Raw genomic sequence first — 10000 nt, forward strand, 5'->3', positions numbered from 1 at the left:
TTGTACGATGACGAGCGAACCCGCCACCTATTGGTTTTGATCTAATAAAAGCGCTCCTTCCGTTCCCGGTCGGAGCTCTATTTGCATGTATTAGCTCTAGAATTACCACAGTTATCCAAGTAAATGTGGGTACGATCTAAGGAACCATAACTGATTTAATGAGCCTTTCGCGGTTTCACCTTAATTTGGCTTGTACTGAGACATGCATGGCTTAATCTTTGAGACAAGCATATGACTACTGGCAGGATCAACCAGGGAACTGCGTGCTTATACGATCGGTCCACGAGATTGCCGGTATGGCCAAACCCGTTCGCCTCTCGTCATGTGGCACTAGCCATGTCGATTGACTTCGACTAGCGCCGCACATCAGTAAGTGCAAGTCCTCGACGAAACGACGTAACAGCCCCCAGTCAGCATGAGACTCAAGCTATATATACATCATCATCATCTCGGACAAAACACCGATCAAAAATGAGAAAGTTTCTAGAAACAATCCCTCGCCAAGGCGTCCATATATAATACGAACCCCCGGCTATCAACTAATTTCTTATACACATTCCATCTCGACCCTTCGCTATACATGTGAATATAACGACACGGTGATTCGAGATTCAACAATATTTGTCGCTCGGAACGAATTGAGTGGTTGCAAATTTTTTGTGAACATAACCCGCAACGGGCAGAGGATCACGATTTTAAGGTTGGTCGCTTAAAGGCCATTCGACTACAAAGAGACGAAGCGGACCGCGACCTCGCTGCATGAGGTTGACGAAAGCGACCCAAGATGCGAAAGCCGAAACCAACACACCTTGCCAGTACCCAAACGCCGAGGTCGGATTCGGGTCTACCACTTACCAACTGAATATCATCCTAAAAAGAACTCCAAACAGTCTAGGACAGGACCCATTCTCCACCCCTTCTATATATGTCAGGAGAACCCCGGATTCCCCTCCAGACACGATTTAGCAAACTTTTCCCGATCGATCCGACCCACCGAGGCCGTTTCGACCGTTCGCCGCGCCTACTAGAGCTGATTTCTTCGGACTCCGATCAGAAAATCCGCCGATGCATGTCGTTAACACCTAGTCCGCCTCGTCCGATCGATCGAGGCCGTTTCGACCGTTCGCCGCGCCTACTAGAGCTGATTTCTTCGGACTCCGATCAGAAAATCCGCCGATGCATGTCGTTAACACCTAGTCCGCCTCGTCCGATCGATCTAGGCCGTCTCGAACCACCCATCGCGCATCGAAAGTCGCATCTCTCGAACTCCGATCCGGAAATCGGCCGATGCATCACGTTAACTATTTCTTATATATCTAATATAATATACATGGAGACGGTAAGAATTCTTTTAATCGAAGATATACATATACTTCTCATCAATATCCAAAAGCTTATCGAAAAATAAATTACTCAACTTTTACGTGAAGAATCGTTCACCCAAACCTTATCCCCTATATATGTCAGGAGAACCCAAGGTTCCCCTCCAGACACGATTTAGCAAACTTTTCCCGATCGATCCGACCCACCGAGGCCGTCTCGACCGTCCGCTGCGCCTACTAGGGCCGATTTCTTCGGACTCCGATCAGAAAATATACCGATGCATGTCGTTAACACCTAGTCCGCCTCGTCCGATCTATCTAAACAGTCTCGACGCACCCAACACTCTTTCAAAGTCGGATTACTCGGACTCAATCTGAAAATGGACCGATGCATGACGTCAACACTTAGCCCGCCTCGTCTGATCTATCTAAGCCATCTCGACCCACCCAACACGCCTTCCAAGTCGGATCACTCGGACTTCGATCTGAAAATCTCCGGACTCATTTTTATGAATATCCCCAGTCAGTAAGAACGTTATTTCGCCAATATATACCAACAATAAACCATATTCCAATAGCTGAACCAAAAATATAATTCCCGATCCAAACGTTCTGCATCGCCCAACGCGACCACCTTCCCTATATATGTCAGGAGAGCACAGGGTTCCCCTCCAGACAACACTTACGCTCTATCCCCGACTCTCGGTCGATCGATAGGCCAGGTCAGCGGTGTCTGTTTCGGCCGAAGCTCGGACTTTGGTCAAAATGTTCCGATACAAAATTTGAACCAAGATAGATACAGATATGATTCCTTCTTAAATATACGTTGATTATCGAACAGAATATGGTAAATATTTTGCGATGACCGAGGATTTCATGAATTTTTTTTTTTTTTCGAAAAAATTTTCTATTATCGGAATTTCCTCAAATTTCATTTGGTTGCCTCCTAATGCTTATTAAAAATGATAACCAACAATCAGAATCATTATTTATCATTTATTTCAATTTTTATAATGAAAAACGTTCACGTCCTTTCGCGCCTCTCGATCGTCGTTTACGTGATGCATCGGTCAGCCCTAGTTTACGTGGTGCATCGGTAAGATCGAGTTCACGTTCTGCATCGGTCTGCCCGAGTTTACGTGGTGCATCGGTAAGATCGAGATTACGTGGTGCATCGGTAAGATCGAGTTCACGTTCTGCATCGGTCTGCCTGAGTTTACGTGGTGCATCGGTATGATCGAGTTTACGTTCTGCATCGGTGTGATCTAGTTTACGTTGTGCATCGGTAAGATCGAGATTACGTGAAGCATCGGTATGATCGAGTTTACGTTCTGCATCGGTCTGGACTCTGAGATATATTTTCGACGTGAAAATGTTCCGATACAACTTTTGAACCAGGATAGTTAGAGAGATGATTTTTTCTGGGATGTACGTTGATTGGGGAATGGATTGTGGAAAATAACTTGCCATGACCGAGGTGTTCTCGAATTTTTTTTTTTTTTCGAAAAATATTTTCTGATTTTGGATTTCACTCAAATTTGATTTCGTTGCCTTCTAATGTGTTCTAAAAGAGTAAATCAGTAATCAGAATCGAAAAATATTTTTCGGATTTTTTTTTTTTTGAAAAAAAATTTTCTGATTTTGGAATTTCCTCAAATTTGATTTGGTTGCCTTCTAATGTGTTTTTAAAGCGTAAATCAGTAATCAGAATCAATATTCATTGTCGACTTTAATTTTTATAAGGAAAAATGTTCACGTCCTTAAACGCCTCCCCATCATTAGCCCGAGTCCAAGTCGATGTCAGTCCCGAGCGGACGGTGTCAGATACTACCTATCGCCCCGGTCTGGACTTGGCGAGGTATTTCGACGTGAAATGTTCCGATACAACTTTTGAACCAGGATAGTTAGAGAGATGATTTCTTCTATGTTGTACGTTGATTGTGGAATGGATTGTGGGAAATAACTTGCCATGACCCAGGTGTTCTTGAATTTTTTTTTTTTTCGAAAAAAATTTTCTGATCTTGAAATTTCCTCAAATCTGATTGCGTTGCCTTCTAATGTGTACTAAAAGAGTAAATCAGTAATCAGAATCAATATTCATTGTCGACTTTAATTTTTATAAGGAAAAATGTTCACGTCCTTAAACGCCTCTCCATCGTTACCCCGACTCCAAGACGATGTTAGACCGGAGCGGACGGTGTCAAATGCGACCGATCTCCCCGGTCTGGACTTAGCGAGATATTCCGACGTGAAATGTTCCGATACAAAAATTTAACTGTGATAGTTAGAGAGATGGTTCCTTTTGTGATGTACGTTGATTGTGTAATAGAATATGGAAATAAACTTGAGATGACCGAGGTCTTCTGGGATTTTTTTTTTTTTTCGAAAAATATTTTTCGATTTCGGAAATCCCTCAAATTTCATTGAGATATGTCCTAATGTGTTCTTAAAACTTAAATCAACAATCAGAATTAATATCCAAAAGTTATTTCATTTTTTATAAGGAAAAACGTTCACGTCCTTTCCGCTCCCAAAAAGTGAGATATCATAGAAAATATCGCTATATTTGTTGTTTACGGCCATACCACGCTGAAATTGCCAGTTCTCGTCAGAACACTGAAGCCAAGCAGCGTCGGGCGCGGTTAGTACTTGGATGGGTGACCGCTTGGGAACACCGCGTGCTGTAAGCTTTTTTTTTACGTTCTGCATCGGTCTGCCGAGATAACGTGGTGCATCGGTATGATCGAGTTTACGTTCTGCATCGGTAAGATCGAGATTACGTGATGCATCGGTAAGATTGAGATTACGTGGTGCATCGGTAAGATCGAGTTTACGTGGTGCATCGGTAAGATCCAATTCACGTTCTGCATCGGTAAGATCCAGTTCACGTGGTGCATCGGTAAGATCGAGATTACGTGGTGCATCGGTAAGATCGAGTTTACGTGGTGCATCGGTAAGATCCAGTTCACGTTCTGCATCGGTAAGATCCAGTTCACGTGGTGCATCGGTAAGATTGAGATTACGTGGTGCATCGGTAAGATCGAGTTTACGTGGTGCATCGGTAAGATCCAATTCACGTTCTGCATCGGTAAGATCCAGTTCACGTGGTGCATCGGTAAGATTGAGATTACGTGGTGCATCGGTAAGATCGAGTTTACGTGGTGCATCGGTAAGATCCAATTCACGTTCTGCATCGGTAAGATCCAGTTCACGTGGTGCATCGGTAAGATCGAGATTACGTGGTGCATCGGTAAGATCGAGTTTACGTGGTGCATCGGTAAGATCCAATTCACGTTCTGCATCGGTAAGATCCAGTTCACGTGGTGCATCGGTAAGATTGAGATTACGTGGTGCATCGGTAAGATCCAGTTCACGTGGTGCATCGGTAAGATGGAGATTACGTGGTGCATCGGTAAGATCGAGATTACGTGGTGCATCGGTAAGATCTACTTTACGTTCTGCATCGGTCTGCCCTTGTTTACGTGGTGCATCGGTAAGATCGAGATTACGTGAAGCATCGGTATGATCGAGTTTACGTTCTGCATCGGTCTGCCCGATATTACGTGGTGCATCGGTCTGCCCTAGTTTACGTGGTGCATCGGTTTGGACTTAGAGATATATTTTCGACGTGAAAATGTTCCGATACAACTTTTGAACCAGGATAGTTAGAGAGATGATTTTTTCTGGGATGTACGTGGATCGGGGAATGGATTGTGGGAAATAACTTGCCATGACCGAGGTGTCCTCGAATTTTTTTTTTTTTCGAAAAAAATTTTCTGATTGTGGAATTTTCTCAAATTTGATTTGGTTGCCTCCTAATGTGTTCTAAAAGAGTAAATCAGTAATCGGAATCGAAAAATATTTTTCGGATTTTTTTTTTTTTCGAAAAAAATTTTCTGATCGTGGAATTTCCTCAAATTCGATTTGGTTGCCTTCTAATGTGTTTTTAAAGCGTAAATCAGTAATCAGAATCAATATTCATTGTCGACTTTAATTTTTATAAGGAAAAATGTTCACGTCCTTAAACGCCTCCCCATCATCAGCCCGAGTCCAAGTCGATGTCAGTCCCGAGCGGACGGTGTCAGATACTACCTATCGCCGAGGTCTGGACTTGGCGAGATATTACGACGTGAAATGTTCCGATACAACTTTTGAACCAGGATAGTTAGAGAGATGATTTCTTCTATGTTGTACGTTGATTGTGGAATGAAATACGGAAAATAACTCGCCATGACCGAGGTGATTACGATTTTTTTTTTTTTTCGAAAAAAATTTTCTGATCGTGGAATTTTCTCAAATTTGATTTGGTTGCCTCCTTATATGTTCTAGTAGCGATAATCAACAATCAGAATCAAAATCCATGGTCGGGTTTGATTTTTATAAGGAAAAATGTTCACGTCCTTTTTTACAACCCCGACTCATTGACGATGTTAGAACCGAGCCGGCGGTGTCAGATACGACCGATCGCCCCGGTCCCGATCGTCATTTACGTTGTGCATCGGTCTGCCCGAGATTACGTGGTGCATCGGTATGATCGAGTTTACGTGGTGCATCGGTAAGATCCAATTCACGTTCTGCATCGGTAAGATCCAATTCACGTTCTGCATCGGTAAGATCCAGTTCACGTGGTGCATCGGTAAGATGGAGATTACGTGGTGCATCGGTAAGATCGAGATTACGTGGTGCATCGGTAAGATCTACTTTACGTTCTGCATCGGTCTGCCCTTGTTTACGTGGTGCATCGGTAAGATCGAGATTACGTGAAGCATCGGTATGATCGAGTTTACGTTCTGCATCGGTCTGCTCGATATTACGTGGTGCATCGGTCTGCCCTAGTTTACGTGGTGCATCGGTTTGGACTTAGAGATATATTTTCGACGTGAAAATGTTCCGATACAACTTTTGAACCAGGATAGTTAGAGAGATGATTTTTTCTGGGATGTACGTGGATCGGGGAATGGATTGTGGGAAATAACTTGCCATGACCGAGGTGTCCTCGAATTTTTTTTTTTTTCGAAAAAAATTTTCTGATTGTGGAATTTTCTCAAATTTGATTTGGTTGCCTCCTAATGTGTTCTAAAAGAGTAAATCAGTAATCGGAATCGAAAAATATTTTTCGGATTTTTTTTTTTTTCGAAAAAAATTTTCTGATCGTGGAATTTCCTCAAATTCGATTTGGTTGCCTTCTAATGTGTTTTTAAAGCGTAAATCAGTAATCAGAATCAATATTCATTGTCGACTTTAATTTTTATAAGGAAAAATGTTCACGTCCTTAAACGCCTCCCCATCATCAGCCCGAGTCCAAGTCGATGTCAGTCCCGAGCGGACGGTGTCAGATACTACCTATCGCCGAGGTCTGGACTTGGCGAGATATTACGACGTGAAATGTTCCGATACAACTTTTGAACCAGGATAGTTAGAGAGATGATTTCTTCTATGTTGTACGTTGATTGTGGAATGAAATACGGAAAATAACTCGCCATGACCGAGGTGATTACGATTTTTTTTTTTTTTCGAAAAAAATTTTCTGATCGTGGAATTTTCTCAAATTTGATTTGGTTGCCTCCTTATATGTTCTAGTAGCGATAATCAACAATCAGAATCAAAATCCATGGTCGGGTTTGATTTTTATAAGGAAAAATGTTCACGTCCTTTTTTACAACCCCGACTCATTGACGATGTTAGAACCGAGCCGGCGGTGTCAGATACGACCGATCGCCCCGGTCCCGATCGTCATTTACGTTGTGCATCGGTCTGCCCGAGATTACGTGGTGCATCGGTATGATCGAGTTTACGTGGTGCATCGGTAAGATCCAATTCACGTTCTGCATCGGTAAGATCCAATTCACGTTCTGCATCGGTAAGATCCAGTTCACGTGGTGCATCGGTAAGATGGAGATTACGTGGTGCATCGGTAAGATCGAGATTACGTGGTGCATCGGTAAGATCTACTTTACGTTCTGCATCGGTCTGCCCTTGTTTACGTGGTGCATCGGTAAGATCGAGATTACGTGAAGCATCGGTATGATCGAGTTTACGTTCTGCATCGGTCTGCCCGATATTACGTGGTGCATCGGTCTGCCCTAGTTTACGTGGTGCATCGGTTTGGACTTAGAGATATATTTTCGACGTGAAAATGTTCCGATACAACTTTTGAACCAGGATAGTTAGAGAGATGATTTTTTCTGGGATGTACGTGGATCGGGGAATGGATTGTGGGAAATAACTTGCCATGACCGAGGTGTCCTCGAATTTTTTTTTTTTTCGAAAAAAATTTTCTGATTGTGGAATTTTCTCAAATTTGATTTGGTTGCCTCCTAATGTGTTCTAAAAGAGTAAATCAGTAATCGGAATCGAAAAATATTTTTCGGATTTTTTTTTTTTTCGAAAAAAATTTTCTGATCGTGGAATTTCCTCAAATTCGATTTGGTTGCCTTCTAATGTGTTTTTAAAGCGTAAATCAGTAATCAGAATCAATATTCATTGTCGACTTTAATTTTTATAAGGAAAAATGTTCACGTCCTTAAACGCCTCCCCATCATCAGCCCGAGTCCAAGTCGATGTCAGTCCCGAGCGGACGGTGTCAGATACTACCTATCGCCGAGGTCTGGACTTGGCGAGATATTACGACGTGAAATGTTCCGATACAACTTTTGAACCAGGATAGTTAGAGAGATGATTTCTTCTATGTTGTACGTTGATTGTGGAATGAAATACGGAAAATAACTCGCCATGACCGAGGTGATTACGATTTTTTTTTTTTTTCGAAAAAAATTTTCTGATCGTGGAATTTTCTCAAATTTGATTTGGTTGCCTCCTTATATGTTCTAGTAGCGATAATCAACAATCAGAATCAAAATCCATGGTCGGGTTTGATTTTTATAAGGAAAAATGTTCACGTCCTTTTTTACAACCCCGACTCATTGACGATGTTAGAACCGAGCCGGCGGTGTCAGATACGACCGATCGCCCCGGTCCCGATCGTCATTTACGTTGTGCATCGGTCTGCCCGAGATTACGTGGTGCATCGGTATGATCGAGTTTACGTGGTGCATCGGTAAGATCCAATTCACGTTCTGCATCGGTAAGATCCAATTCACGTTCTGCATCGGTAAGATCCAGTTCACGTGGTGCATCGGTAAGATGGAGATTACGTGGTGCATCGGTAAGATCGAGATTACGTGGTGCATCGGTAAGATCTACTTTACGTTCTGCATCGGTCTGCCCTTGTTTACGTGGTGCATCGGTAAGATCGAGATTACGTGAAGCATCGGTATGATCGAGTTTACGTTCTGCATCGGTCTGCCCGATATTACGTGGTGCATCGGTCTGCCCTAGTTTACGTGGTGCATCGGTTTGGACTTAGAGATATATTTTCGACGTGAAAATGTTCCGATACAACTTTTGAACCAGGATAGTTAGAGAGATGATTTTTTCTGGGATGTACGTGGATCGGGGAATGGATTGTGGGAAATAACTTGCCATGACCGAGGTGTCCTCGAATTTTTTTTTTTTTCGAAAAAAATTTTCTGATTGTGGAATTTTCTCAAATTTGATTTGGTTGCCTCCTAATGTGTTCTAAAAGAGTAAATCAGTAATCGGAATCGAAAAATATTTTTCGGATTTTTTTTTTTTTCGAAAAAAATTTTCTGATCGTGGAATTTCCTCAAATTCGATTTGGTTGCCTTCTAATGTGTTTTTAAAGCGTAAATCAGTAATCAGAATCAATATTCATTGTCGACTTTAATTTTTATAAGGAAAAATGTTCACGTCCTTAAACGCCTCCCCATCATCAGCCCGAGTCCAAGTCGATGTCAGTCCCGAGCGGACGGTGTCAGATACTACCTATCGCCGAGGTCTGGACTTGGCGAGATATTACGACGTGAAATGTTCCGATACAACTTTTGAACCAGGATAGTTAGAGAGATGATTTCTTCTATGTTGTACGTTGATTGTGGAATGAAATACGGAAAATAACTCGCCATGACCGAGGTGATTACGATTTTTTTTTTTTTTCGAAAAAAATTTTCTGATCGTGGAATTTTCTCAAATTTGATTTGGTTGCCTCCTTATATGTTCTAGTAGCGATAATCAACAATCAGAATCAAAATCCATGGTCGGGTTTGATTTTTATAAGGAAAAATGTTCACGTCCTTTTTTACAACCCCGACTCATTGACGATGTTAGAACCGAGCCGGCGGTGTCAGATACGACCGATCGCCCCGGTCCCGATCGTCATTTACGTTGTGCATCGGTCTGCCCGAGATTACGTGGTGCATCGGTCTGGACTTAGAGATATATTTTCGACGTGAAAATGTTCCGATACAACTTTTGAACTAGGATAGTTAGAGAGATGATTTTTTCTGGGATGTACGTTGATTGGGGAATGGATTGTGGGAAATAACTTGCCATGACCGAGGTGTTCTCGAATTTTTTTTTTTTTTTCGAAAAAAATTTTCTGATTGTGGAATTTTCTCAAATTTGATTTGGTTGCCTCCTAATGTGTTCTAATAGCGATAATCAACAATCAGAATCAAAATCCATGGTCGGGTTTGATTTTTATAAGGAATAATGTTCACGTCCTTTTTCGCCTATGTTCTTTTTCGACGTGAAAAGTTCCGATACAACTTTTGAACCAGGATAGTTAGAGAGATGATTTTTTCTGGGATGTATGTTGA

General features: G+C 42.0%; 2 non-coding genes across 2 annotated transcripts in view; one reads left to right on the forward strand and one right to left on the reverse strand.

Moving 5' to 3' along the window:
* LOC123687379 overlaps positions 1–258 on the reverse strand; it is a 1906-nt gene extending 1648 nt beyond the window's left edge. The window contains exon 1 of the ribosomal RNA XR_006749108.1: positions 1–258. This exon is cut by the window's left edge and continues 1648 nt beyond it. This is a non-coding gene — a ribosomal RNA (small subunit ribosomal RNA).
* Positions 259–3893: 3635 nt separating this feature from the next.
* Positions 3894–4012, forward strand: LOC123687237. The gene has a single exon (XR_006748974.1). It is a non-coding gene; the product is annotated as a 5S ribosomal RNA (ribosomal RNA).
* The last annotated feature ends 5988 nt before the right edge of the window (positions 4013–10000 follow it).

The sequence above is a fragment of the Harmonia axyridis genome, chromosome X (assembly GCF_914767665.1).
Source record: "Harmonia axyridis chromosome X, icHarAxyr1.1, whole genome shotgun sequence".
In the NCBI taxonomy this organism is placed as follows: domain Eukaryota; kingdom Metazoa; phylum Arthropoda; class Insecta; order Coleoptera; family Coccinellidae; genus Harmonia; species Harmonia axyridis.